This window comes from Eptesicus fuscus, chromosome 6 (assembly GCF_027574615.1).
Source record: "Eptesicus fuscus isolate TK198812 chromosome 6, DD_ASM_mEF_20220401, whole genome shotgun sequence".
In the NCBI taxonomy this organism is placed as follows: Eukaryota; Metazoa; Chordata; class Mammalia; order Chiroptera; family Vespertilionidae; genus Eptesicus; species Eptesicus fuscus.
Genome location: NC_072478.1, coordinates 90604853 through 90630131, shown reverse-complemented (window position 1 = coordinate 90630131; position 25279 = coordinate 90604853). Strand labels below are relative to the sequence as shown.

Genomic DNA, 25279 nt, shown 5'->3' with positions numbered 1-25279 from the left:
GTTGGGATGACCAGGCCTGCAGGGGAGGGCAGTTAAAGGTGACCGGGCCAGTAGAGGAGGGCAGTTGGGGACGACCAGTCCTGCAGGGGAGGGCAGTTGGAAGGGACTGGGCCTGCAGGGGAGGGCAGTTGGGGGGGACCAGGCCAGCAGGGGAGGGCAGTTGGGGGTGACCAGGCCTGAAGGAGAGGACAGTTAGGGGCGACCAGGACTGCAGGTGAGGGCAGTTAGGGGTGACCAGGCTGGCAAGGGAGGGCAGTTAGGGGTGAGTGGGCCAGCAGGGGAGGGCAGTTGAGGTGACCAGGCCTGCATGGGAGGACAGTTAGGGGTGACCAAGCTGGCAGGGGAGGGCAGTTAGGGGCAATCAGGCTGGCAGGGGAGCAGTTAGGCGTCTATCAGGCTGGAGGGGAGTGGTTAGGGGGTGAATCAGGCTGGCAGGCAGAAGCGGTTAGGGGCAATCAGGCAGGCAGGCAGGCTAGCGGTTGGGAGCCAGCAGTCCTGGATTGTGAGAGGGATCCAAGATTGCAGAGGGTGCAGGCTGGCCTGAGGGACACCCTCTCCCCTGTGCACAAATTTCATGCACCAGGCCTCTAGTATTATATATAATAAATATATACATTATATATGTATAGTAGAACCTCGTTCCTCAAACTTAATTCATTCTGGAAGGCTGTTGGAAAACTGAAACATTTTTTCCCATTAGAAATAATATAAATTGAATTAATCCATTCCAGACCCCCAGATGATTCTGTTTTACCCTTTCTTATATACAGTAAATGTCTAGTGTACTGTTTAATCTATAAATAAACACTTTAAAAACAAAAAGGACATGAAATGTAAATGAAAATTTGACAAAAAGGAAAGGATATGTACAGTAAAAAATGAAAATTTAACAATAATTATAAGCAACAAAAGCAAAAAAAAAACAAACATGAAAATATTCACTGCACAAAATCCTGAGATTTTAACAGTGGTAAACAGACTAATATTTGCGCATTCTCTCCTTTGTTTGACACCTGAGAGATGTGTGACTTAGCATATAGGTATCAGCGTGAAAGGGTTGGTCAGGTTGAGAAGTGAATTGAGATGGGAGACGTTCAAGAAATGAGGTTTCACTGTACTTTTAAATGATAAAATATAAAAGTAAAATACATTAATTTCAGCAAAGTATTTTTAATATTTTTAATTTCCAATAACTTTTTTTAAAAAAATAGAGGGAGAGCGAGAGAGAGAGAAACATCAATGATGAGAAAGAATAATTGATCGCTGCCTCCTACATGCCCCCTACTGCGGATCAAACCTGCAAACCGGGCATGTGCCCTGACTGGGAATCGAACTGTGACCTCCTGGTTCATAGGTTGATGCTCAACCACACTGGCTGGGCCAAAAAAAACCCACATAAAAGCCCACAACTGCCTTGGCTGGTTTGGCTCAGTGGATAGAGCATCAGCCTAAGGGCTGAAGGGTCCCAGGTTTGATTTTGGTCAAGGGCACATACCTTGGTTGCAGAATGGATCCCCAGCCCTTGTCAAGAGTACATGTGGGAGGCAACCAATTGATGTGTCTCTCTCACATTGATGTTTCTTTCCCCCTCCCTTCCATTCTCTCTAAAAATCAATGGGAAAATATCCTTGGGTGAGGATTAAGAAAACAAAACAAAACAAAAAGCCCACAATTCAGAGGCAATCACTGGCAATATGTTGATGTATTTTCTTCTAGCCTCTCCTTCTATGTATATTTTACACAATTGAGATCATATTGCACATTCAGCAGTTTTATTTTTTGCTGCCCCCCCCCCCACACACAACTCTATATGATGAGTGCTTTTTCCACATCATTGCAAATCCCCCTCATACAGTTAAGTGTTGTCTATTAAGCACCTATGGTATGCCTTACCTCACAGCAGCCCACCTTTTATTTGTATCACATTACATTTCCCAAAGGGTTTTCATGGAGACAGGACAAACATGATTGTCCCAGTTGGCAGCTGAAGAACTGCGCCCCACAGAAGTTCAGCGACCTGCTCCTGTATGCCAGGGCACTATTCTGCAAAACCCCTCCAATAGCTTCAGATTGCAACAAGAATAAACTTCAGACCTCTTTCCTTGGCCCACAAAAACGCTCTGTGCTCCAGACTCATCCTCCTCTGACCTCCCCTCTCTTTTCCTCTCCCCAACCCTTGCCATGTGCTATCTCCTTAAACACATGGAGCTCATCCCAGCCTGAGGGCTTGGGGACATAGCCCCCAACACATGCACACACACAAATACCATATACTTCTCATCCTTCAAGCCTCGGCTTGAATGGCCCCTTCTCAGAGAGACCTCCCTTTATCAACTTGGCTCATCTACTCCATGTCCCTCATATCAGATCAGAATCTCTGATTTTATGTGTTTACCTGCTTTTTGCCCATTTCTGCAACAATGTATAATCTCTACGAGACTTGAGCTTGTGGCTATTTTGTTCACTCTTTAGTATCCTCAGTCCTAAGCACAGTGCTTGGCATAGTAGGTACTTAATATTTTGTTGAATGGATGCTATGTATCCTCTGGCAAGGTGCTCTCATTCTCTGGGCCTTTGTATTTCCCATGTGTGAAATGAAGTGGTCGGAGGAGGTGCTGCTGAGAACCCCTGGAGCTCTGACTGTAGTTCTGTGACTAACATCTGGGCCTCCGACCCAGGAGTGAGCCTGCTGAGTTGTATCTCCATAAGCACACAGTGCATTGATTTAATCAGGCAGCAGGCACTCTGTAATTTGGTGTTCTGCTCTTCTCTGTCCCCAGTCCCTGGGCTAGGGACCATGCTATCAGATTTCCAGGATGATCCGTTCTGTTCTCCCAGCTGTGAGAGGGTGTTCAACCTGGAAACCCAAGGGCCAGGAGGATTTGTCACTATCCTGAACTGGAACACTGGGATTTCTGAGATATTTCATCAAATCCTCTAATTCCAGGATGGCGGGCCAGCTCTCTGCCTTCAGCCTAACTACCCTCTAAACATTGCTCAGCAGTGAGCCACTTGGAGCGCTCCGGAGGGCCTCACTGCTTCTCTGGTGGCTCAGCTCGCCAATGGATAGCTTTGTTTAGAAAGTTCTTTAATCAGCAGCATCGTGAAACATGAGGCAGTGCAACATAGGGCAAAGGGCCTGGGCTCTGAGCCAGGCAGCCTGGGAGGAATACCACCCTGCAACCTATTGGCTGTGTCTGCTTGAGCAAGACAGGCACCCTCTCTGTGCCTCCGTTTCGTCTTCTGTGAAAGAGGGGAACGCTTGTTGGGCTGTTGGGAGAATTACAAGTGAAAATACCTAGCGGGAAGGCAGTAAATGTCTGTTACCATTAACTACTTACTGCCTGTGAGTGTTCTTATTGTTTTTATTATTTTAGTCAGATCTTCTTGGACTCTGTTCTCTGGGTTGGTTGGTTTGTAAAAAAAACACAGTGGTGGGATCCAGCCCAAAGACACAGGCCTGAGAATTCAGAAGGGTAAGCTCACTAGTGACTGTGAGAATATTCACTTCACATCTTTCCAGGCCTCAGGATCCTCGCCTGAAAAAAGGAGCACGCATATCCCTGTTTTGCTTTTTACCATAGAACCCATGTATAGATCAAATGAGGAATGGAACAAGAAGGCTTTGAAAAGTAAAAAATGCGACATAAATATGAGGGATTCATCTTATTTTATTGGAGAAATCCTTTCCTCTTTTAGCAAGGCACATTAGCTTCCAAACAGCAAAATAGCTAAACTCAACCTATTTGGCACACAGTGTGTTTTTGGTACTTGTTGTGAATTTGAAGCTAATGCCTTCAGAAGCTTCTTTCATTAATGTACCGGAGCAAACATTTGCGAAGGGTTTATTTGTAAGCATTTGGTACATTCCTACAGGATGCAGGGCTTGGCTTGGCTGATTTCTGCCATCTTTGTTTATTGTTACAATTATTGATTATTTCTTCAGTTTCTCTCCTTCAGGAATTTGATTAGAAGGATCTGGGTGAGGTGCATTCACTTTGCAAATGTCAGCAGAACACAGGAGCGCTGCATAGTTTCAGGAAGTCTTGTGTGACCTTTGTTCAGTGCCCGTCGTGTCATGTGGACCTAAGGCTGGAGGAGGCTCCTAGAGTCAGCTTTCTCATTGTACAGATCAGAAACCAAGGTCCAGAGAGGGGAAGGTACTTGCCCAAAGTCACACAGCTAGTTAATGGCAGAGGCTTGGCTACATAACCAGGTGTCTTGACTTTAAACTCCATTCTCTTTTCAACAGTTATATGGATCTTGCAATTTATCTAAATTAGCTGATTTTGTATCAAAATCTTATAATTCAGAGGGGTTTACATCTGTCAAAACTCATTGAGCTGGACAATGAAAAGCTATAAATTTAGCTGCTTTTTAAAAAGTGATAAAAAAGCTGAAACCGGTTTGGCTCAGTGGATAGAGCGTCGGCCTGTGGACTGAAACGTCCCAGGTTCAATTCCGGCCAAGGGCATGTACCTTGGTTGCAGGCACATCCCCAGTGGGAGGTGTGCAGGAGGCAGCTGATCGATGTTTCTCCTGCATCGATGTTTCTAGCTCTCTATCCCTCTCCCTTCCTCTCTGTAAAAAATCAATAAAATATATTTTAAAAAATAAATAAAATAAAAAAGTGATAAAATGGTATGGCAGAGTCCTATTTCATGAGAGGGTCAGTGTCTAAGGTCAGCATTTAGGGCAAGAATAATGTCTAATCAAAGGGTTTAAGGATTGTGCCGAGGAAGGCAGCACATTGGAGCCAGTATAGTCTCTCAGTGTTTCTGTGGGCATGAGAATAGCCTGCTGTTTCTTCACAGGGTCCAGATTAGATGCTGGTTGGCATATAGAGGTCAGTTGGTGAGAAAAAAGAATTTGCCCAGCCAGTGTAGCCTAGTGGTTAAGTGCCAACCTATGAACCATGAGGGGGCGTGCAGGAGGCAGTTAATCAATGATTTCCTCTCATCATTTTTTAAAAATATTTTAAAATTGATTTCAGAGAGAAAGGGAGAGGGAGAGAGAAATAGAAACATCAATGATGAGAGAGAACCATTCATTGGCTGCCTCCTGCACACCCTCTACTGGGGATCGAGCTCGCAACCTGGGCATGTGCCCTTGAGTGGAATCGAACCTGAGACCCTTCAGTCCATAGGCCAGTGCTCTATCCACTGAGCCAAACTGGCTAGGGCCCCTCTCATCATTGATGTTTCTATATCTCTCCCTCTCCCCTCCTCTCTATAATCAATAAGAATTTATTTTTTTAAAAAAAGGAATTAATTTCTATAACAGAGTGGTATTCAGTAGGGTGAGATGCACATGTGGTAACCAAGACTGCTAAGGGAATGGTGGTTATAGTATCCCACCTCAGACAGACAGACTGGCATACACCCACACACACACATGCACACCCACACACATGCACACACGCACTCACTGAGCTCCCTGAGCAGATTGCTCAAATAGGTTGCCTGAGGGCCTGGAGCAGGAGACAAGGATCTGAGGGTCCCTAGGAACCAGAGTGCGAGTGGGATCAGCGAAATTTCAGGGTCCCTGATGGGGAGGGCTGAGAGGATGGGTGTTGGAGCAGAGCTGGAAAGCTGGAACAACCGAGAACAACCTCATTCAAGAGGAGAGGGCAGGGTGGGAAACCTGGAAAAGAGCAGATCAAAAAGAGATGTTTGGAGGTAGGTTGGCTTTTGAGAAGATTGAGCTCCTGTAGCATCACAAAACTAACTGTCTTTTGATAAGCAGACACCTTGAAATTTGGAGTGACCGTAGTAGGGGAAGCTTATCCACAAAGCAGACTATGCTTAATGAGATTAAATTTGGTAAGATTCAAAACAATGCGTTACTCATTCTATCTAATAAAAGAGTAATATGCAAATTAACCATCACTCTGCTACACCCACATGCCATGCCCACTAGTTAATCAGGAGTGAATATGCAAATAAACCCAACCAAGATGGCTACCGGCCACAGAGAGCAGGAGGGAGGCTTGGGTTTCCCCGGCAATGGAGGAAGCCAAGCTTTCCGCCTGCCCTTGTCGGCCTAGGCCTCCACTCAAGGCTACAAAGTTTCAATGATAGAAGATACATAAATCCAAACAGAAATGGCGGCAGCCACGGAGCTGGAAAGAGCTGATGTTCGGTTTAGGCTAGGGTTGCCCCCGGCGATGGAGGAAGCCAAGCTTTCCATACACCCTGGTCAGCCCAGGCCTCTACTTAAGGCTACAAAGTTTCAATTATAGAAGATACATAAATTCCAACAGAAATGGCTGCCACCATGGAGCAAGCGGAAGGCTTGGCTCTGCTCCAGGCTTCAAAGTTTCAATTGTAGAAGATAAATAAACCCCAGATACCAAGACCTCCACTTGGGTCACTGGGGGGTGTGGCCGGCCTGCAAACCACCACAGGCCCCTCACCCAGGCTGCCCCACGCCCCAAGGGAACCCCCACCCTGATCTGGGACATCCTTCAGAGCAAACCAGCCGGCCCCCACCCATGCACCAGGCCTCTATCCAATCTAATAAAAGAGTAATATGCAGATTGACCATCACTCCAACACACAAGATGGCTGGCCCCATGTGGTCAAAGATTCTGCCCCAATGTGGACACAAGATGGCCAGCAGGGGAGGCAGTTGGGAGGGACCAGACCTGCAAGGGAGGGCAGTTGGGGGCGATCAAGCCTGCAGGGGAAGGCAGTTAGGGTTGACCAAGCCAGCAGAGGAGGGAAGTTGAGGGTGACCAGGCCTGCAGGGAAGGGCAGTTGCGGGGGACCCAGGCCTACAGGGAGAGCAGTTGGGGGGACCAGGCCTGCAGGGGAGGGCAGTTAGGGGCAAACAGGCTGGCAGGGGAGAAATTAGGCATCAATCAGGCTGGCAGGGGAGTGGTTAGGGGGTGATCAGGCTGGCATGCAGCAGCGGTTAGGGACAATCAGGAAGGCAGGCAGGCGAACTGTTGGGAGCCAGCAGTCCTGGATTGTGAGAGGGATGTCCGACTGCCTGGGATCGGGCCTAAATGGGCAGTCGGACATCCCTCGAGGGGTCCCAGATTGGAAAGTGTGCAGGCTGTGCACTGGGCCTCTTGTTTATAATAAAAAAGAAGACTCCATCTTCCTGGTATCTAAGGGGTTTGTTCTTTTGAGAATTTTAAACATTCTCTCTAGGATTGGAGGCATATCCTAATGTAATAATGTACATATGTCAGAACAGAAAAGGACATTTGACAAAAATAGAATCATACTAAATAGGCTGTTTTGTAAACAATACATTTGTTCACCTCACAACCATTAAGAGGGCTACTATAAAAAAAAAAAAAGAGGAAAAGAAAAGCATTGGCGAGGATGTGGAGACATTGGAACTCTTGTATACTGTTGGTGGGAATGTGAAAGGTGCGACCATTATGGAAAACAGTATGTATCTTTCTCAAAAAATTAAAAAAAAAAAAAAAAAAGGAACTACGATCTGATCTAGCAATCCCACTTCTGGGTATATATCCAAAGGAAATGAAAGCCGGGTCTTGAAGAGATACTTGCACAGTCATGTTCATAGGGTTACTCACAATAGCCAAGAGGTGGAAACAACCCAAAAGTCCGTCAATGGGTGAATGGCTGAACAATTGTGGTATATACCCACAATAAAATATTATTCAGCCTAGAAAGAAAGAAAATCCTGCCACGTGCTACAACATGGATGAACCTTGAGGACATTATGCTGAGTGAAATAAATCCGTCACCAAACAACAGATACTGTGTAATTCCAGTTACATTAAGGTATACAAAATAGTCAAATTCATAGAGACAGAAAGTAGAATAAAGGTTGCCAGAGGTTGGGGGATGGGGAAAAGGGGAAGCTGTTTAATGGGTGTAGAGTTTCAGGTTTGCAAGATGAAAATGCTCTGGAGATCTGTTTTATAACAATATGAATATACTTAACACATTAATTGTATACTTAAAAAAGGTAAATTTTATGTTGGGTATCTTTTAAAAAAATGTATTTTATTGATTTTTTACAGAGAGGAAGGGAGAGGGGTAGAGAGTTAGAAACATCGATCAGCTGCCTCCTGCACACCCCCCACTGGGGATGTGCCCACAACCAAGGTACATGCCCTTGACTGGAATCGAACCTGGGACCCTTCAGTCTGCAGGCCGACGCTCTATCCACTGAGCCAAACCAGTTAGGGCTATGTTGAGTATCTTTAATTAAAGTTAAAAACAAAAACAAAAGCCTAATACATTTGCCTGTAGACCTCCTTTTACTCATTGAAAAACCACTGATTACAAAACAGCCTATTTAGTATGATTCTATTTTTGTCAAATGTCCCTTTCTGTTCTGACATATGTACATTATTACATTAGGATATGTCCCCAAAGATTAACAGTGGCTATCTCTGAGTACTGATTTTGTTCTTTTTGCCAATCTGTATTTTCTAACATTTTTTAAAATATTTTTTTATTGTTTAAAGTATTACATGTGGTAGTACATATATCTCCTTTTTTTTCCCCATTGACCTTCCCCCAGCCTCCTCTACCCCCTGTCGCATGCCCTCATCCCAACCCCCCAGTGTCTTGTGTCCATTTGTTGTGCTTAATGAATGCATCACAAGTCCTTTGGTTCATCTCTTTCCCCCCCTCCCAACACTCCCCTGCTTTCCCACTGTAATTTGACAGTCTGTTCGGTGCTTTACTGCCTCTGTATCTATCTTTTTATTCATCAGGTTATAATGTTCTTTATTTTCCATAAATGAGTGAGATCTGCTCTCCAGGTCCATCCATGCTGCTGCAAATGGTAAGATTTCCTTCTTTTTTATAGCAGCATAGTATTCCATTGTGTAGATGTACCATAGTTTTCTAATCCACTCATCTGCTGATGGGCATTTGGGCTGTTTCCAAATCTTAGCTGTGGTGAATTGTGCTGCTATGAACATAGGGGTGCATATATCCTTTCTGATTGGTGTTTCTAGTTTCTTGGGATATATTCCTAGAAGTGGGATTACTGGGTCAAATGGGAGTTCCATTTTTAGTTTTTTGAGGAAACTCCATACTGTTCTCCACAGTGGCTGCACCAGTCTGCATTCCCACCAGCAGTGCACGAGGGTTCCTTTTTCTCCGTATCCTCGCCAGCACTTGTTGTTTGTTGATTTGTTGATGATTGCCATTCTGACAGGTGTGAGATGGTACTGCATTGTCGTTTTGATTTGCATCTCTCGGATAATTGGTGGCTTTGAGCATGTTTTCATATGTCTCTTGGCCTTTCTTCTGTCTTCTTTCGAAAACATTCTATTTAGGTCTGTTGCCCACTTTTTTATTGGATCATTTTCTAACGTTTTTGTAAGGGAGCATTTTGTTACTTATTAAAACAACAACAAAACCTTTAGCCCATGCAAGCCTGTCTTGATATCCACAAAATTTACATAAGTTGAATTCATATTTTCAGGTCTTATTTTCTATATAATTAGAAATCACTGATAATAATTGACTTTAACATAATAACAGTAATATTAGGGCAAGCTTAATCTATGCCAGGCACTTGTGTTTTTCATGAATTATCTCATACAATAACCCTCTGAAGTAGGTACCATTATTAAACCCATTCTGCAGAGGATAAATGGTACAAACTCATTTATAGACGTCAGAGCTATGTTCACACCCACAGCAGTCTGACAGCCTGGCTATTCTGCTCGATCAATGTGATGCACTTACCTGCCATCCTGTTCATGGCTCCCTTCATTAACTATAAACATGTAACGTATGTGTTACTTAAATTGTTCCAACAGCACCCCTACTGCTCTCTGATGGTTTTAGAATATTTGTTTTAAAGATAGGACAACCTTCCTTTAGAAATCCCAAGCCATGTAACATTCCAGGTGGGTCCAGACAGCTCATGATTGACATAAGCCTGGGGAGTAGGAGAGGTCTGGGATTGTGGGACTGTACTTGGGACATTCATCTTCTTCATCTGTGTACTAACTGCACTGCACACTACAACCGCAGGACACACCTCCCCGGACCAACTCCAACCTGAGGGGAGGGCAATGGGCAGCCAGGAAGGGCTATCAAATATGGTAATTGTAATAATATGATTTATCTCAAAATAATTTACAACTATGTAATTAATGTTTTATATTCAGAAATTTTCATCACCAAGGATCTCTGAGTGTCTTACAGATTATTTAAATACAGATCACATACATTGCTGGAGACAAAGTCTGTAGTTTTAGAAGATAATTACAATTCCTTCCCCTTTAGAATTCAGATAATTGTCTGTGGGATGGTATGCCCACCAGACACATGAATAGATCTAAACTTGAGAATTCTGAACAGAAGGCTGGAAAAGGTCTTGAAGAGCAATTTGTCCAGGGAAAACAAATAAATATTCTAATAAACCTAATACCATTTTAAAATCCCCTGCTCATACAGACATTATTAATCAATTATAGGACTCCTTCCCATTAAGGCCAGACTTGTCCTCAAGATCATTCTCAACGTAGCACTCTAGGCAGCCCCCACCACCCAATCAGAGTCAAACCCTATTTGCATCCTGAAAATTAGTCTACTCCCATCTTTCCAATGTGACCGAGAGGGGACTGAAGTTCAGAGAGGTAAATTAACTTGCTCAAAGTTACACAGTCAGCAAGGCAAAGCTGAGGTTTCCAAACTTCTGCTTTTATCTTAATCTCCACCTCGACTCTTGGCTCTGTTCAAAATACACTTGGTAGATGATATGTTTTGCACCAGACTCCTCTTTCTTGAATGAGCGATTTGCTGTGTGACAATGTACCTACTGCTTAACCTCTTTCAGCGTCAGTTGTTTTCAAGTTGAAAATGGAGCTGGTAATCTAGGTTCATATTTCTGCCTCTCTTACTAGTACATGGGAGTGCTCTTTTGAGAAATGTCTGCTGCTTAAAATTCTGTGACTATGGGCAAAGGATCAGACGTTTGGCAAGCACCTTGCCCAGGTAAGGTACTGTGCGCCTGCTGCAACGTGGTTTTGCTCTAGAGCAGTGGTTCTCAACCTTCCTAATGCCGCGACCCTTTAATACAGTTCCTCATGTTGTGGTGACCCCCAACCATAAAATTATTTTCGTTGCTACTTCATAACTGTAATTTTGCTACTGTTATGAATTGTAATGCAAATATCTGTGTTTTCCGATGGTCTTAGGCGACCCTGCTAGCGGTTCTCAACCTGTGGGTCGGCAACCCACAGGTTGAGAACCGTCGCGACCCACAGGTTGAGAACCGCTGCTGTAGAGCCTAAGACCATCGGAAAACACAGATATTTATATTACGATTCATAACAGTAGCAAAATTACAGTTATGAAGTAGCAACGAAAATAATTTTATGGTTAGGGGTCACCACAACATGAGGAACTGTATTAAAGGGTCGCGGCATTAGGAAGGTTGAGAACCACTGCTCTAGAGAGTATAAAAATGAAGCAAGACATTGGCTGGCTACGGTGATCTGGCTACCGTAAGGCCACTGGAAGTGGCATTTGAGCAAGAACTTTGAAGATCAATAGGATTAAATGTTTCTTTTGTTTATAAAAGTAATACATGGTCATTACATAATTATTGGGCAAGACAGAAGAAGGTCAAGAGGAAAAATCACTCCTATTTCCTTGATCCATAAACAATGTGAACATTTTGTTTTATTTTTCTTTTCTAATATCCTTTTACTCCATGCATAGGTATTTAGTTTTTTTCTCCTCTTACACGGTGGTTGTTAATCTATGTCATTTTATATTTTGATTTTTTAAAAGTTTTCATATACTATGAGAGTGCTCCTTAACCCAGCAATTCAACTTACCTAGAGTGACGGACAGAGATGCATACGTACGTATGTTCCCAAAAAGGCATGTGCAAGCAGCACTTTTTGTAATAGCCCCAAACTGGAAACAACCTGACTACAGTATTGGTCAATAGAATGGATAAATACATTGAGTTACATACACAAAACTGCAAACTATACTGTGATGAAAATAAACTAGAGCTACACGTAGCAATGTGGATGAATCTCACAAATAGGGTGTTGAGTAAAAACAAAAACAAGCCACAAAAGAGAACTTATATATATATATATTTCAGAGAAGAAGGAAGAGGGAGAGATAGATAGAAACATCAATGATGAGAGAGAATCACTGATCGGCTGCCTCCTGCATGCCTTCACTAGGGATTGAGCCTGCAACCTGGGCATGTGTCCTTGACTGGAATCGAACCCGGGACCCTTCAGTCCGCAGGCTTGACGCTCTATCCACTGAGCCAAACCAGCTAGGGCAAAAGAGAACTTTTACATCCACGGATGTCAAAATGCAAAACTAACCCTAGTATAAGATGTCAGAAGAGTGCATACCCTTGGGGACATGGCTAAGGACTATGAGGGAATGTGGAAGGAGTTATCTGACTGTAGGTCACACCATGCAGTTGACCTTTAAACAACACAAGTTTGAACTGCACAGGTCCACTTACACATGAATTTTCTCACTAAATACAGCTAGCCCTTTGGATTTGTAGATTTTCTGCAATCTGCAGATTCAATCAACTGCGAAGGGAAAACAGTATTTTCACATTCCCAACTGTATTTTTCCAACTGTGGATCTAAAATACCATTTTGATTCATGGTGGGTTGAATCCACAGATGCAAAGGGCTGACTATAGTTAAGTCTTTGGGGAGTCAAAAGTTATACGTGGTTATTAACTGTGCAGGGGTCAGTGCCCCAACCCCTGCGTTGTTCAGGGGTCAGCTGTATAAGTACTTGGAGAAATGTATCACGCTATACATTTATGACTTGTGCACTTTTTACATATGTGCTATATATAGGTCAATGAAACTGTTAAGTTGTTGTAGGCAAATACATCCATCAGGCACAGGGGGGCAGGAATGTCACTTTGGCAGAAGGAACAGCACAGAAAAAGTCTCAGAAGTGGGAAGTGGAAAACAATCCAGCCTGCAACATTGGTGTTACAGTATCTTGTATAAACAAAGTATCCCAAAACTTAGGGCTTAAAAACAATGACATCTATTTGCTCATAACTCTGACTTGGCAATTTGGGCTGGGCTCAGCTAGATAGCACTGCTAGTCTCATCTAAGGTCACTCATGTGGTTGGAGTCACGGAGACTGATGCACTGGATGGTCTAGGATGGCCTGTGCTATTTACCCATTTTTGCCTGCTCTAGGAAAATGGATCTGGGCCCTTTACAAATCTGTTGTTTTTTTTTTTTGCCAGCTGGCAGGATGCTCCATTTTGTAGCTGAGGCCTTCCTGAAACCTGGTAATCTGGAGCGGATGGAGAATTCCTAGCTCCATAGAGGGAGCTGGAGAGACATTAAAGCAAGAAAGGGTTTTTGCTTCCTGGTTTCAGAGGGCTGGCTCACTTGGAATAAAGAGGACTCTAAAGAAAGAAATAGCAGATCCATGCCTCACTCAAGGTTGGTGCTGTCTGTGCCTTTCTCTCCATATATTTCCAGCAAGACAGGCTCAGGTTTTTGTGGGGTTCTTTTTTGCATGGCAGCTGAGTTCCAAAAGGGTGAATACTGAAAATGCAAGGCTTCTTGAGGCCAAGGCTTAGATGTCCCATAATATCACTTTAACTGATACCTATTAACCAAAGTAAGCCACAGGGCAAGCCCAGATTCAAAAGGAGGAAAAATAGACTCTATCTTGTGACTGGAGGGATGGCAGAGTCACATTGCAAATGGGCATGGGTACAGGAATGGGAGGAACTGTTACAGCCATCGTTGCAAATGATCTACCACAGACCCACAGCATCAGAACAGCAGGATACTACTTGAGAGTAGGTTCTTTAACTCTACTCCCAGAGCTTGCTAAATCCAAATATCTGGCGTGGGATCTGGGGATCTAAAACTTGAATATTTCTCCTCTTCCTACCCCAGCCCAGCTGATCCATATGCATTAAAACTTGAGAACTATTAATCTAGGCTCACATACTATTTATTTTCATTCATCACTCTGAAGATATCTTTCTATTGCCTTCTGGATTTCATTATTTCTGCTGAGCACCTGTCAGTGTCATTATTGCTCCTTTAAGATTTTCCTCTTATCTTTGGATTTCAGCAGTTACACCATAGTAGGTTTCTCTTGATTTCTTCTGCTTGGGTTTTAAAGTGATTCTTAAATCTGTGGCTTAATGTCTTTCACCAACTTTGGAAAATTGTTGACCACCATCAAATATTGCTTCATTTCTCTTCAATTCTCTTCCCTCCTTTCTTCTTCCCCCTTCCCCTTCCTATCCCTATGCCCCTCCTTCTTCCTCCTCCCTCTTCCTCCTCCTCTTCTTCTTCTCCTCCTTCTTCTCTCTCATCTTTTCCTCTTCTTCTCCATTACTACACCCCACCTTGGACTTCAATGATAAATATTTAGATTTTCACATGTTCTCCATGATTCTTTTCTGTATCATGTGTGCTGTAGTCTGGGTACTTCCTACTGACCTGTCTTTCAGTTCACTAATTTTATCTTTAGCTGTACTAATATATGGTACTATATCCATCTATTGAGTTCTTAACTTCAGTTACCATATTTCAGTGCAGCAACCAGTGATATCTCACCATCTTTTTCTACCCTGAGGGCAGGGGGCGGGGCGCTCTACTCCTGAAGGATTATGGTTCTCTCTATGCAGAATACCCACCCTAAAATCCTGTTGATAATCTATGCAGAATACCCACCCAATACCCACCCTGTTGATAATCTCTCAGCCATGAAGGCACGGGTCGGGGTAGTCCTTACTTCTCAAGAGTCTTCAGGACCCCACGGCCTGTTTCCCTCCTGCTGAGGCCTTCCTGAAACCTGGTAATCTGGAGCGGATGGAGAATCCCTAGCTCTGATGTCAAGGGAGCAGGGCTGAAAAACCCCAAATCTTTATCTCCCACTAGTTCCCACACAAGTCCATATAGCAGAGTAGTTAAGAGCACAAAATCCAGAGAAAGATGGACTTGGTTTCAAATCCTAGCTCCACCACTTCCTAGTAGTGGGTTTTGGCCAAGTCCCTTAATTTCCCTGACTCAGTTTCCTCATCTGTGTAATGGAGTTGATAACAGTGCCTAATTATAGAACTGTTGGAAAGATGAAATGAGGCACAATAAATAGTAACTCTTACTTTTCCTCATGTTATTTATCCTCTGGAATATACAAGTCAGGAGGAAATAGAACAGCTAGAACTAGAACCTGTGTCTTCTGACGCTCCCTCACTCCACCTTAGTTCACATCACCCCTAAAATTATTCATGCTTTGGGATTAAGACAGTGCTTCCCAAATTTTCCCATTACAGTACATGATTTGATACCCTTTGGTTTAAACTAATGAGATTATTTGAAGCCTGAAGGTCACTGTCCCCTCAGAATTGGGGGCTCTGGCTACCCCAGGCTCCACCTGGCCACTTGACATCTGAGGGCTCTAGATCTCGACACACTTGTAACTTGTCACTGTCCTCTAGCTGGGGACCTTTGGGTTAAGGTGTTGACAACCCCTGGTAAGAGCCAGCATTGCACTAGCCAGAGTGACACATTAGCCCATTGTTGGTAAATCAGTCTCAGACCAGTTATTTAGTCTCCTAGTGGGAATCTAGAGGGCAGAGCCCAGAACACGAAAATTGGAAAGAAAATCTGATGTTCACTGCAGTCCAGGCTGTGCCTCAAACTCATGTGATCTTGGGCAAGTCATTCCCCTTTTCTGGGATTTACTTTTCTGTCTGAAGCAGAGAGGAGTTAGACTAAAGGAAAGATACCCATGGTCCCTTCCGGCTCTGACATTCATAGAATCGGGATTCTATGAATTCCCCATTGCTTGGCCATAACCTGTTCCTGGTGACCCGATTCCTGCCTCTGGTTCATAAAATGTAGCAAATGGTAGACTCCTCCCATCCCACCCCCCAGCCCCTACAGTGCAGGTCCTCCTAGCTATCTCCACTGGCTGATCTCTGAAAATAACCCTATGTCATGTGCCCTGCCCCCTTCCTCTGCATGTCCAGCTTCCCCAGGCCACTCCATCAGACTCTGAGAGAGGAGCAGGCCTAGTTTCCCAAATCATCTTCTTTCCACAGCTCCCAGGGCTGGAGCTACTGTCTGCACTCAGGCAGAAGACAAGGGGGACTCTAGCAATAGGAGCGTGGCAGCCTCCCTGCAGGAGGAGGGAGGGAGGCTGGAGGCAGATGCCCGGAGTCTGGGTTGCCATGCTCTAGAGGCTGGACTTGGCCTTGTGAGCAGTGAGGAGACACTATGGGCCGTGAAGCAGAAGAAGGACATGGTCGGGATTTAGTCAGAAAGTTTGGGCTCTATGGAATCAGACTGGAGCACACAGTGAGCGAGAGGTCAGGGGCTGGTAGAGAAATGCAGGCCAGACAGATGACATGGCGGTAGAGGCAACAAAGAGGAGGGACTTAGGAGGTCAACTGACAGATTGGGTGGCTGACCAATGGGCTGTTCAACCACAGTCTGACTGTATCACTGAGATGGGCGACTGGGATCATCCTGTTGTGGTACAACAGGCCTGTCTGGTTTGTTGGTATGGGTAGGAAGACTCCGAGGAGAACTAGAAAGGGTCTCAGGCAAGGAGACAAATACATTAAAATCCCATCAACGGTTCTTTATACTTCTTATGGCTTCCTCTTATTTGGTCCTCTCAACACCCGTGTATTATTATCTCTGTTTAGCGGATGAGAAACTCGAGGTAGCGGCAGAACTAGGACCTTGAATTCAGGCCTCCATGACTTGTGGGCCCACGCTGGGCCTTAGGAGACTGCTTCCCCGAATGGTTGGCAGGCAGAGCTAGTGGGAAGTTCCCTTCCCTCCTCCACAGCCCCACCCCAGCCACCGAAGGGCAGTGTGCCTCTAGCACAGCGATTTCAACTGGCGTGCGGCAAGAATTTTTAACACATGCAATACCTGACTATTTAGTCAGGGGCACTGACCTCTTAGATTGTCTAAATAAAAAAATGACAACAGCCAACACAACAATAGCTGTCCAGTATGAATGAATCAAAATTATACCTTTTCTTTTTGTCAGATCAGCAAGAAAACCAATATGTTTTTTGGTGTGCTGCAGAATTTCAGTAATTAGTTTATGTGTGCCACGAGAGGAACAAGGTTGAAGATCGCTGCTCTCTAACACCTTCACTACTCTCCACCTCGGCTTTGCTCTGTGTTATATGAAGAGGTGTGTGGGGCCAAGCGAAGGTTTTTGACACAAATGGGTGAGCCCTTTTTTACGAAGGGATCTTATATAAATCATGAAGATGGACTCAAAAAGAAAAGAACCTGCTCAGGCTGAGGCAGAGGCGGTAGACTCAGAGGTGTCTGCTTCAACGGCTGTCTCACTTGCCCACACCATGTCGCAGCCTTCCTGACACTTCCAGAATCCCCAGGGTTCCATGGCCCGCAGTTTGCAAACCTCTGGACTAGCAGACTCCTGCTTGAACATCCTAGAGTGAGGAACTCTCAGCCTGCTCTGCAGATAGGATTCAGGGACTTGGATGGAAAAAATCCTATCTCTTTTTTCACTAGCCTGTAACTCAGGTTAAATACGATGTTCCGTAATGAATGTAGGCAGTGGCCACAGTAATATTGAGAGGTCCTGTGACTCTGTCACCCGGAGAAATCACTGATATTTTCATATCATATTAGTCATTGTAGTTCATCTATGCTCCTCATTACTTTAAAATTACAACAGTTATTCTACCTGCTGCCAGATCTCTTTTCAAATGTATTAATAAAGGAGGTGTATATTAGTCTATCATAAACATTTTTTAAAAACTTGAGCCCTGGACGATTTTCTCAATGGTTAGAGCCTAGGCCCTTGGACCAAAGGGTCACGGGTTCAATTTCCAGTCAAGGGCATGTACCTTGGTTGCAGATTCAATCCCTGGCCCAGTCAGGTAGAGAGTGGGAGGCAACCAATTGCAGTGTCTCTCTCACATCAATGTTTCTCTTTCTCTCCCCCTCCACCCTCCCTCTCACTCTCTCTAAAAGTCAATGGAAAAAATATACTCACTCCTTGGGTGAGGATTTAAAAAATTTTTTTTTAAATCTTTGTAACTGTATTTTGACATGATTGGCTTCCTTTGTAGTACTATATATTTTATTTTATGATTTAAAAATACACTCAGAAGGGGTCCACTGGCTTCACCAGATTGCCAGAGGAGTCCATGACATCAATAAGGTTAAGATCCCCTGTTCTAGGACTTCTCTTTCAGAACAGAGGGGGCTGGGAGCTTGCTGAAGCCTGCCTAAAGAGGGTATGTAGGGCCTAGGATCCCCTGGGCCCCATGCTCCGATGTGCACTGAGCCCGAGGAAAATGAGACAGGAAACTGGGGCAGGAGCAAAGGGACTCTAAGTGGAGCAGAAGCCACAGGCGAGGCTGGCAGGGCTCAGCCTACTGGGACACAACAGAATTCCTTAGCCCAAGCCCAGCCAGGCTTCTTAGGGGAGCCAGGACTCCTGGGTCCTGGTCTTGCTTCTGTCATTTTTCTTCCCATTCTCAGTTTCCTTCTCTGAGCTAATATAGTGAAGTACCAAAGGCTTCAAGGTCAAGAGAGACCCTGCTTCTGGATCTTACTCTGCCTTGCCTTGCTGAGTGACTTTGGACAAGTCATCTCCCATTCCCAGACCACTTTTCATTTCTGCATAATTTTTGGCATGAGTACTGTTACAATTCCTTGCCATGCCCTCCATAGACATTGATGATAGAGCTCAGCATATGATCATTCCATGCCCTTTGTAGCTTCAGAAGCCTTTTAAACACTCTAACAATTGATTGGAATTAGCAAATAAAGTGAAATGTATTTGGTATTATTGAACTAAATGATCTACATCTAAGGCATCATTGCATTTCCATCTCTACAATTCCAGGGCTCTAAAGATCTGATCTCAGAAACCCAATTAAAACACTAGGTAGATGGAAAGACCTAAAAAACATGGCTATTTCTGAGCCATATGCTTGCATGTGGATGTATACATGAGCGTGTGTATATGTGTATAACAGAGAAAGAGAGAACAATCTCAGCCGGGCTGTAGATTTTCTCTCTTGCACCTACAGCAAAAATGAGGTCAGAATAGGACCCTCAGATGCTGAAACCTCAATCAGAATCCTGGAAGAGATGAATAGAGGCACATGGAAGTCAGACTCTGATCCAAGTGTTGGGAATGGGCCTCACACCAGGCCCAACCTGTCCCAAGCGTTTTGTGTCACAAGGAACATCAGACATGCAGTGCAGTGGAATGATGGTGACAAAGAGTGAATAACGCTGGCCAACTCCTGGTGTCATTCACACAGACTCTGCTCACACACAGCCAGGTGGCCAAGATGAGGATGTGCTGGAGACTGTGGCTTCTCCCCCAAGCAGCCCAGAAAGTCTCTAGGGAAGCTATTTCAGAGTGCTAACGATTCCAGGTTACAGCTAAAGCCAGGAAAGGTGCCATGATTTACCTAAAGTCACAGCCAGTTTAAGCCAGTATTAGGAGACCGGGGTCCAGGTCTCCACAGGCCCTCAAGGCCAGGCTGGTATAAACAGAAAGTGGGTTGGGTAGGAAATAGTAGGGAATAGTGGGGACTGTGGCAAACTAGAGGTTACATGTCCCATTTAAAGGCAACAGCTTACAATCAGTTCAAGTGGATTGTTGGCATATGAGAAGATGGGCCCACATCTTCCTTCTGGTTTTTAAAGAGAAGTCAGAACCTAGATTTTTATATTAAAAATTCCATTTTCAAATGTCAAATTTTTAAATGTCAGCATCTAAATTTTTAAACTGTTAAAACACTATGTAGGCCAAAGAAAACGTATCTGGAGACTTTAGCATTTGGCTTGATTTGCAACTTCTGGTGGGATTGGTAAGAGCCCAGGCTCTGGATTTAGACATAAAGATCTGAATCCCATTTCAGCCACTTGTTAACTGAGCGATCTTATTCAAGATTTGTAGCCTCTCTAAGCCTCAGTGCCCCCATCTGGAAAATGGGAATAATATAATGGACTACTGCGATGATTCAATGAAGTCATGAATTTACAACACTTAGCACCATCATTAGCCCATGGTAGGTTCTCAATAAATCTAGTTCCTCCACCAAACAGCCTCTAAGCTTCATGGTGGTTGGAGGAATAATCCATACTCCATGCATCGCAAACTTATTTTTCTCTAAGCTGTGGGTACTCCATGTCCATGGAACTCAGACACGAAACGCCCTCAAATATGCTCACACACACCCTGCCACACCCCTGGGAGGCTTTTGAGATGCCAGGGCTGGTTACCAAGGAAAGATGTTTAAGAGGCTTCCCTAGGGTACAGCTGCAACCTTCCAGTGTTGGTAAGAAGAGAGGTCTCCTCCACAGAAGGGGGGTGGCTAACATGGCCTCCTGGGGGTCTTTACAGCATTCGAATTTTTCAACTTTAATTTTGTTAGCCCCTGTGCACATGCACACATGCACCACCTGCCCAAAGCCCTGGGCAAGAGTGGCTGCCTCTTCTGTTCCTGGGAAACTTCTGTTCCAATTCTTATTCTGTTTCATTTTCCCACAGCCCCACTGGGTGGGAAGGGGGCCCACTGTCACAGTCCTGGGAACCAGTGTTCCTTGAAATTGAGGTGCTCAGCAGGGAGCTGCTGGGGAGGAGAAAACGGGGCGGCGGGGGGGGGGGAGGTCAAATGACTGAATGAAAGGTGCTGGGTACCTCGACTGACCCTTGGAAGCAAGGAGCATCAGCTTCATGTACTTGGGGAACAGCACTGATTCCAAAGCACTTTCTCATCCAACGTCGCCCTGGAGCCTCCTGCTCTCCAGATGGTGGCAGGGGTGTGAGGGGCCCCATTTTACACATGGGGAGGAAACTGACCCAGGTGTCTTGCTCTGAATTGGTTTATCCAGCCCACTCCAGTCTCCAAGATCTGGGAATCTCTAGCGGAACATGCAGGTGGTTCTGAGTTCCTGTCCTATGCTGCATCCCAACTTAACAACAAGGGCTACCAGTCAGCCAGAACGTTTGACATTCCCCCCACCCCCCATCCCACTGTAGAATTTGGAAGAGATTGAGACATAGGAAAGTGACTTACACCCAAGGTCACCAGTCAGTCTGACTCTAAAATGCATGCTTTAAGCATCTATTATACTGCCTCATGCATTAGGGCCGCATTCCAGGCCTGGGTTTCAGTTCAAGGAATCATTAGAAAATACCACTACTCAGTGAGCTGTTTCCCCTGCTTTCTGTTTATCTGAGTCTATATTTCAAAAAGTAAAAGAATTTAACAAGCAGCCATGATTCCATCAGAATCAGAATAATTCTTTATCATGGAGGTCAAATTTACCATCCATTACTCTGTTTCATGGATTCTAAAATGCATGTTTGTGAATTTAAAACATGTTTGAATCTGGATGCATCTTAAAATCTATAGAATCTAAGCTTCCATGAAATACTCTATTTTATTTGGCCCTAAGAATAATTTTGGTAGGAAAGCATTGCCAAAATTACACCACTCCCCTTTCACAGCTGGGAAAACTGAGGGTCAAAGAGGTTGGGCAGCCCTAACCAGTTTGGCTCAGTGGGTAGAGCGTTGGCCTGTGGACTCAAGGATCCCAGGTTCAATTCCAGTCAAGGGCATGTACCTTGGTTGTGGGCACATCCCCAGTAGGGGGTGTGCAGGAGGCAGCTGATCGATGTTCTCTCTCATCGATGTTTCTAACTCTCTATTCTTCTCCCTTCCTCTCTGTAAAAAATCAATAAAAAATATATATTAAAAAAAAGCAGTTAGGCAACTTGCCTGAGGTCAAGTCCCATCTCCTGATTCCCAGCACAAGCTGTATCCACCATATACTCCTGGCTTCCAGGCCCTGCACTCACACCTACCTGTTCCCATCCCCTCTGGCCACCCTCCAGCAGTGGCCTGAGGGAGACAGCAGATCCCCCACCCAGGTCCCAGCCTCAGTCAGAGGTGGGAGGAATCCTGTGTGGAGAGTCCTGGGAGCAGTCCAGCCCCACATAGAAAGTTTTCAGGTCAAAGGCTTCCACTTTCAAGAATACATCTCATGTGTGAGGCAGCATTGTAGAGACCAAAGCTGGATTTGGGGTGTGAAGGAAGTATTTCTGCCCAGTGCCCCCATAAACCATGCAAGCTAGGGTTCCCCGACCTAGAGTCCCCATAATCTGGAAATTACCCACAAGTGCTCTATTTCTCATATTTCAAAAGGCCAAATGAAAACCAAATATTGACTCTAGATAAGATCTCACATACAGACTAAAACAGCACATTTCTTTGCTTTTGGTTAAACTTACATCAGCTCTGTAGTATTACCATGGTTTGTTCCTGATGACCAGAAACCACTGATTGGCTATCATAAGGCCCCAATTAACATACAAGGAGGAAAACCAATTAATGACTAATTACATAACAGGTACAGCTTGGCAGTCAAAAATCTTTCAAAACAAGGGGGTGTGACAGGGGCAAATAATAAAAGGGAAAGCTGACGTGGAAGTTTGAGCTTATTTCCCAGGTGGGGAACAGGAGGCTCAGAGAGCTGGAGTGACACAGCAGGGCTGGAACCAGCACCCAAAGTGTCTGCCCCTCCCCCTCCGGGGGAGCCATCTGCCCACCACACCCTGCTATGCTGAGGTTCAGGAAGCCAGAGCATCAGGACTCACCAGGGCTGCTGAGGGGGCCAGGACCTGGAAACGTCTTCTCCCTGGCACCTGTGGGCTCCTTCCTGGCGGGCAGCTGCCAAGGCCACGTTGTCTTCCTCCCTGGGTGTCTGCCAGGGCAGCTAGGCCTGAAGGCCTCCTGGAGGGGCAGCTCTGGGTGAGGGGAAGGCCTCTCTGAACAAGCACCCTCTCATGCCCGGAGTGACCAGGCCCTGGGGTCACAGTGTGGCCATGGAGGGCTTGGTTACCGAAGCTTGCACAGCTGCCTCCTGGCATCCAGGGAGCTCTCTAGGTTGCATGGCTGGTTTTCTTGCCAGCTGCTGGGTGCCTTTAAGAGAAGGATCACAGTTCATTGGCTGAGCCAAGCTCCCCCTACCTCTTTACCTGAGCAGGTGAGAGCAGCTAGGCTAGGGGGAGGCCAGAGACTCAGGTGAGTAAACAAACCATGGCAACCTGCTGGCTCTCCCCTCCTCCATGCCGGGTCCTCAGCTTCCTTCCTCACCCCCACCTCCAGGGACAATCTAGGGGTAAATAAAAGGCAAAACATTCTGCACAGTGCCTGATGCTGTTCAGTTCACAGAGCTTCACTATCTCACAGGAACTCTAGACCAGAGTTATTAGTATATCTTCTCTTTGAGATGGAGAAACTGTGTGCTTTTTATAAAAAAATTTTTTTATAGATTTCAGAGAGGAAGGGAGAGGTAGGGAGAGATAGACACATCAATGATGAGAGAGAATCATTGATTGGCTGCCTTCTGCATGCCCCACACTGGGAATCGAGCCCGCAACCTGGGCATGTGCCCTGACCAGGAATTGAATCGTGACCTCCTGGTTCATAGGACCACACTGGCTGGACATCCTTGGAGGGGTGAAACGACTTGTCCAGTTCACACAGCTCTACAAAGGAAGGTGGGCAGACTAGGATGTGTGAGGATCTGAAACCGAGGCTCCTGACTTCCCAAATAGTGCTACTGGACCACACCACCTTCCTCTCTGTGAAGCCTTTGGCTGTCACTCACGACTCAGTTTCCACATCTGTAAAGTGGTACAGTCATGCTTGTATGTGAGTCTACACTCACGGTATCTTGTTGGATTCAGATCAAAAAAGGACTTTGGAGATTATCTCATCCTCCATCCATTCCTTTAGCAGAAATTCTTTCATTCAGCAGGCATTGTTATTCAGCAACTGGTATGTGCCAGGCTATTTTAGTTCCTAGGGATACATCAGTGAACAAGAAAGTCAAAGACCCTACTCTTATTGAGTTTGCACTCTGGAAAGAGGGGAGATAGACATAAACAAGTAATCAGATCAGATAGGCACCATGAAAAAAATGAAATAGGCTGATATGACAAAGTGATGGGGTGGTGGTGACTATTTTAGATTATTGGTCTGGGAGGTTCTGTCTGAGGAGGTGATCCAGAAGCTGAGACTTGAATCATGATAAGGAACTAATCATTAAAAGAAGTGGAGCGAGAGTGTTTTAGGTACTGAGAACTGCAAGTGCAAAGGCCCTGGGGCAGGTGTATTGGAAGAACAGAAAGAAAGCTGCTATGGCTACAGTGTCGTCTAGCCCCTGCACCCCTAATTTATTTATTTATTTAAATATTTTTATTGATTTTTAGAGAGGAAGGGGTGAGGGAGAGAAACATCAGTGTGAGAGGGTAATGTTGATTGCCTGCCTCCTGCACGTCCCCTACTGGGAATTCCTACCAGGGATGGAGCCTGCAATCCAGGCAATCTAACAGACAATCTAACTGGCAACCCCTTGGGTGTGAGATGATGCCCAATCAACTGAGCCACCCCGTCCAGGGCCCAGCACCCCCACCCCTTTTTTAATATATAAGGAAGTGATTCAGAGAGATGAGTTGACTTGCCCAAGTTCCCCTCTTGCAAATTTCCCCTTCCTTTCTTTTTTTTAAATTGAATTTATTGGAATGATATTGGTTAATAAAATTATATGGGTTTCAGGTGTACAATTCTATAATACATCATCTGTGTATTGTATTGTGTGTTCACCAATCCAGATAAAGTCTCCTTCCATCACCATTTATCCTCCCTTTACCTTCTACCTCCCTCCATCCCCTTCCTTTCTTTATCTTCATGTATTAGGGAGGGAGACCAAAATCTGGAGCTCATTGGCATACCAACCCAACAATCATTCCATGAGCCTACAATGCCATAACCTCATACTTCTCCACTCTGTAGACATGTATAAACTCACAGAGGGTAAAGGTTATGATTTTAAGAGTTTATCACACTGAAGAACAAAATCCCGACCAACAGAATACAGTATTAAAAATTCCAGCAGTAGCCCTAGCCAGTGTAGCTCAGTTGGTTGGGCATCTTCCTGTATGATGAAAGGTTTGATTCCTGGTCAGGGCAGATGCCTGGATTTGGGGCTCGATCCCTGGTGGGAGGTGTGCAGGAGGCAGCCTATTGATGTTTCTCTCTCTCTCCCTCTCCTTTTGTCTCTAAAATCTATAAACTATTTTTTAAAAAATCCCAGCAGTAATGAAAATAAACAAAAACCTCAGTGATCATCTTGGAAGATATTAGGAAATCAACTTATTATTTTGAAAACTGGTAATAAAGGGAAACAATTGAGCGTTTATTGTTTTTCCTGTAAAAACTGTGCCTCAGGCAACCAAATGGTAGATG

At 44.8% G+C, this 25279-nt stretch overlaps 1 protein-coding gene across 1 annotated transcript in view; it reads right to left on the bottom strand.

Moving 5' to 3' along the window:
- Positions 1–22786, bottom strand: part of LARP1 (La ribonucleoprotein 1, translational regulator) — a 90212-nt gene extending 67426 nt beyond the window's left edge. Inside the window, exon 1 of the mRNA XM_054718072.1 lies at positions 22624–22786. The gene's annotated coding sequence lies outside the window, so the exon portion shown is untranslated. The remainder of the gene's footprint in view (positions 1–22623) is intronic.
- Between the last annotated feature and the right edge of the window lie 2493 nt (positions 22787–25279).